Raw genomic sequence first — 6009 nt, 5'->3', positions numbered from 1 at the left:
TGTTAGAAGGTGAAGGCAGAGTGTAAGCATCCAGCTGGACTGCTACAACAGATTGCAATCCCATAATGGAAATGGGAGGTCATTTCCATGGACTTTATCACGGGTTTTCCGAGGACAATGAGACAACATGATTCCATCATTGTAGTGGTGGACATCTTGACAAAGGTAGCACACTTCATTCCAGTGAAGTCTGCATTCTCAAAGAGTGATGTAGGATAAGTCTTCATTAGGGATGTGGTTAGATTGCATGGAGTTCTGAAGAAGACTATGTCAGACAGGGATGCGAAGTTCACTTCCAAGTTTTAGAAGGAGTTGTTTGCAGGATTAAGTACAGATTTGGCCTTCAGCACAACTTATCATCCAAAAACAGATGGACAGTCTCAGAGGGTCAACATGATATTGGAGGACATTTTGAGGATGTATGTGATGCATCAACAATGGAAGTGGGAGGAGTATCTTCTATTGGTAGCGTCCACATACAACAATGGGTATCTGGAATCCTTAAGGATGAGTCTATTTGAGGCATTGTATGGGCGAAGTTGTCATACTCCAATCATTTGGAATAATCCAGTTAACATTGTGTTGATTGGACCAGACAAGTTGGCAAACATGGAGTGAGAAATGCAGGTAATCAAGAAGAATTTGAAAGCAACACAGGATAGGCATAAGACCTATGCATATCAGAATAGGTTGTTCAAGGAGTTCTAGGTTGGGGAACATGTGTACTTCCGCATCAAATCGAAGAAGAGCTCTTTGTGGATTGGATCATGTGCCAAGATGGCACCTCAGCTTTGTGAACCTTTCAAGATTATTAAGAGGAATGGGCCAATAGCCTGTCGAATTACACGGACTTAGATAATGAAAATCCATGATGTTTTATATGTGTTATTTCTTGAGAAGTATTTTAAATATGTTGATCATGTGTTTGACTCGTATGTATTGTAGGTGGAGCCAGATGGATAATTCCAGCCGAAACCTTAGTGTATATTGCAGAGAAAGGTTCTCATTCTCTGGAACCGAGCAATTGAGTAGGTTAAAGTGTAGTGGAAGAACTTTGGGCCGGATGAAGATACATGGGAGATGCTAGACCAGATGCGGGATATGTATCCTTCATTGTTGCGGGTTGAGGAAAAGAAAATTTGGTATCATGTTTGGTATATGTTTTGGCATATGATTTGGTGTGATGTTTAGGTATATGTACATATTTATATGGATGTAAATACCACCATGATCTATGTTATAAAGCTCCAATAAGCAGTATGGGTGTCATGTCATTATAGTTGTCATGTTATTATGTTGCCATGTTAGTTTTCTTCTCAGTAGGGTGATCATTGTAAATAGTGCAACCGGCTAAGTTATAAAGCTCCATGGGCAGTATGTTTTCTTTTCAACAGTTTTACTGAGGTATAAGTGTGGTTGAACACCGAGGATGGCGTCCGCCAAGGGGGAGGGTTTTGTAATAGCCCTAGTGGAAATTCCATGTAATAAAAGTTAAAAAAGGAAAAATAATAACAACGGTTGATGGGACACTTATTCCAAATTGAATGTTAGGAAAAACATCTTAGTGTGGGTGTTCATTGGTCTATTATGAGCAAGGAAGTTGACAAAGGAAATGGTAAAGGATTTGGAAAGGAAAAATGACATTTTTGGCACATTTATTTACGAAAATAATGGAAATTAGGAGAAAAGGAAGGTAAAATGTCACACGTTGCATGTGAGGAGGAAAATGAATGAAAATAATGGAAAATGAAGAAAATAGAGGCCTTATTGATAAAAAGGCTTATGAGGATCAGTTGGTACCTTTTGTCAGTTTAGTTGTGGAGGTCTCTCATTATTCTCTCTCTCACTCTCAATCTTAGACACTTAGAGTTTTCTTGGAGCACTTTGTCATTCGACCTAGAAAGGCAAAGGAGGCAAGAGGAAGGAAGGATTAAGCAAGGAAGAGTAGGATCAAACAGATACAACATGATTCTTTGTAGGTATTGATTTGCATGTGTGTTTTCCTTTGCTAGTTTTGGCATGCATGGTATTGCATGTGGTTATTTGTTGTCATCACATGGGTTTTCTTAGGTGTGATAGTTTTTTCATCCTAGCCTTACCATTTCTGGATAGCCATGGTGTGATGGGGTTCTCATGTTTTAGTTGAGTTGGACTGTTGGATAGATTCAAAGCTGAGTGAGGTGGATCTTCGAAAGAAAGAACACATGGCCTAGTGATCCTTGAATTGGACTGTGGATTCTGGTAAATTCACTGACCCAGTGACCCTTGAACCACACTGTGGGTTGTGGTAAAGCTAGGTATTGTGTGCATCGGTGGGCCTAGGAATCCTTAATTGGTTAATGCTTGGATATATGGTAAAGCCTAGAGGTGCTTGACCTTGATTAGGCCTAAGAATCCTTGGCAATGAATGGCAAGATATATGGTAAATCTTAGAGGGTGGAGTCTTGGTTTAGGGCCTGGTGATCTGGTGTGGATTGCGGTAAAGCCTCAGATACTAGGAGATAGGAAGATTCCTCACGATGTAGGTGGAGAAATACGGTGGCATCCATGCTTGTTTTGGCCCAGTGATCTGGTGGAGATCATGGTAAAGCCTGTTATTACATTTTTATTGTGTTGGCTTAGTGATCCGGTGTCGATTGCGGTAAAGCTTGGTTTATATTGATGAGGATGAGGTGCTTTAGCATCGGGATGCCCTGGTTGGTTCTTTTGGTTTGAGTCCCACATTCATGCTAGGAATATGACACAAGGGTGATTGGTTGAAGAGAGATTTGGCTCAACCAATCTATGGTCAAGTGGAACATGGTCCCATCCGGGATTGGCTTTTGCATTCATTAATAAGAGGTTCTCTCCTTGATATCTTTTTTGGAAATGTACTGGTTTATGTCTGGACTCTATTTCTGATGTGTCCTTGATATTTTTGTTGTTATTATGCTGGTTATAAGCATGTATTATGACAGTGATGATGCATGACTCTCCTCATGTTTTTATTTGTAAATGAATTGATAATGTATATATGGCCTAATAGATGAAATTGCAGCTAATGTGTTGAGGCGTCAATGCTTCTTAGAGATTCTCAGATAAGTATGAGACCACTATGCTCAGATATGTTTTTTAAACTTGTAGACTACATATTTGTGACATGTTTGACAAAATGCCTTTCATGGCTAGTAGGGGTCCAGTCTAGACCTTGTCAATATTTTTGCAAATGTATCATTGTTCTGTTTTGTAAATTCATTTATGAACTTGTCATTGAGTTCTGGGTAGTGACCCGGGCTCTGGTCTTGAAAAAGTTGCACAAATATCAGAGTCGCAGGCACAGGTCTTAGGAGAAATATCCTGAGATGCATGCACACGCATGCTGTGGGAGCGTCTGGGAATTTAATGTTCTAAAACATAGCTTGGTCTTAGGGGTTGGTTACCTGAGTAGTTGGAATGGCTCCTGAGAGTTCTGTTGCCGATGTGGAAGGTCTGTGTGATGTGCTTCCATTGATTCCACTTCCTTAAGGTGACTTAGGAGGTTGAATCCCATTATACTAGCCTCTTGTCACATATTTACCCCGGTTGCCTGGTTACTTGGGTAGATGTGGGATGAGGGTTTTACACATGCCCTCATGCTTAGTGAGTCACTAAGGATCTAATGTGAAAACCCCTTGACTTTCGACAACTCCCTGACCTACTTCACTAGGGAGAGTACCCCGAGACCCAAATATGTCTGAAAGATTCCCCTCTCTTAGAGAAGAATCGACCCCTTTGCTCACAGTCGTGTATTCTTCCCACAAAAAACTATCTTCAAAAACATTGCCTTAGACAGGGTTAAATGGAAAAAGGACTCAGAGGGTCTGACCGAGGATGAAATACTTAATAATAAATTTGAGCCTGCAAAGCAAACGACTGGCTCGTTGCACATTCAATGATATGTGCGACAGAACCAAGAGGCGAGTCCAGTTGTGGGTAAAAACACCAATGTGAAAGCAAGTTTAAATCCTCAAGAGAGCACAGAGCCCTAGGAAAAACTGGCATGGAAAGTAGAGACCCCTCCATTGGACTTTCAAGTTTATAGTCCACAAGGTCGAAATCCATCAACATCAAAACAAAATATGCCAACTCAGTGGAAAACAATGAATAAGGAAAAAAATCCAAAGGCACCAAGAATACGTGAAGATGATAGACAGTCCATGAAAAATCTTGGTGAAAACAATGAAAACCTTAATGGTGAAAACCAAAGCGATTGTGCATTGACCCGAAACCCCTACGAGATAACAACTAAGGGATATCACACCTACTGGTCTAAGGCATCACTGGGTGAGACCCTTCTCGACCCTAGCCTCCTTCCATGCATTCAAACCCTAACACCTGAAATTTGTCATTGCCTCCCCCTCCTAGTATGACCATATCAATCATATAATTATCACATTAAATAAATAATCATCACTTTTTCAAACCAAAAAAAACTTATATAATAACAACTTTTATATTATGACAAGATTGACAACATATATGAGATGAGTGGTTTGCTTTCTAAATTTTGAGTAGACAGCATGAAATCCATAGTTGTCAGAGATGTGTTTTGCCTATTAAGGAAAGAGGTGAATAATTTCACTTGCAACAATATAGTCTAAGTGGTCGTACAAATACAGAAAAATTAAAACACCTAAACGCAAAATACAAATGGGACAATTGAATCGGGATTGAGAATGGTGCGCATTTCAATCTTTTTCCACTTTGCATTGCCGTTTGGCCGACCTTGTAGGCACGCCAAGACAAAGTACAATATTCAAATATCATTAAAAACATTACGAATTATGGGTGTTCGTTTTTAACCATAACATCGTATTAAGGTAATCCACTAATATTTGTGCTTCTAATCTTTTGTTTATGTTCGGCCTTAGACATGGTAGCATGTCAGTATAATTGTTTTTTATTAGCTATTATGAGTATTTAGGATAAAATTGTCGATGTTTAGGTAAGATTGTTTTAGAGATGTTTTAGTTTGAAAAAAAAATTACATATATGAATGTAATATCTGTGAATAAAAGTTCTTATCATTGTATTAAGAATTGAAAAAAACAAAAAAAAAATTATAATGTTTTTATTTTAATAAAATAATATTTTATTAATATAGTATTTTGTTTTCTTAATTTTTCATAAATATAAAGTTAATAAATAAAATTTGATTAATATTTTATTTTTTAAATGAATTTATATGGTAAAATAATTTAAAAATCAATGTTTAACAAAATATCACATCATGTACTTTTAATTTTTAAAAACTATTCTTGTTAATGCAAATAAATTTGTTGTATCCAACAAAATTATTTTTAGATTTGAAATGGTGTAAGGTATTATGTTATTAGATTTGAGATGGTGTAAAGTATTATGTTATTGTTGTTTTTATTTTTATGCATAACAATACATTATTAATTATTTATTTTTGTGTATATAGTTGCTAATGTATCAAAAATATTAAACATTCAACAAAATATTTACACTATTAATTTTCTTCTAAAGTATTTGTTATATTTACATTTTATTTTTTTATTCTTTTGAATATTTATTTAACAAAATTATTTATGTAAATATTATTCTTATAAATAAAGGTATCATGTCATGAATTTTATATTTCAATTAATAGTGTTATATTTGATGTTTGATAAAATAATTCATATAAATTATTTTTATTACAGGAAAGTAGTTTTGACATTATTATATACATATATTTTTTTAATATATATAAAGTTGTGATGATTTATAATGATTTTGAAAATTTATTTTTCAATAAAATATTTATTATTTATTATAAATATTTTATTATTTAATTTTATAAATATAGTACTAAGTTTTGAAAGTGGATAAAGTAATTTTGAATTAAATTGAAAAGAAAAGAAAAAAAATGATTAATATCAAACCATTATGTTTTTTATTATTAATTTATTATAATATTATAATATCAAAATATAAAATATTTTTATTAAATTATTATTTATTTACTAAATATAACTTATTTATCAA

The sequence above is a fragment of the Pinus tabuliformis genome, chromosome 5_2, assembly GCF_031772625.1.
Source record: "Pinus tabuliformis cultivar Carrire ecotype Pingquan chromosome 5_2, CPIR1, whole genome shotgun sequence".
Lineage (NCBI taxonomy): Eukaryota > Viridiplantae > Streptophyta > Pinopsida > Pinales > Pinaceae > Pinus > Pinus tabuliformis.
This window is presented reverse-complemented; position numbering follows the sequence as displayed.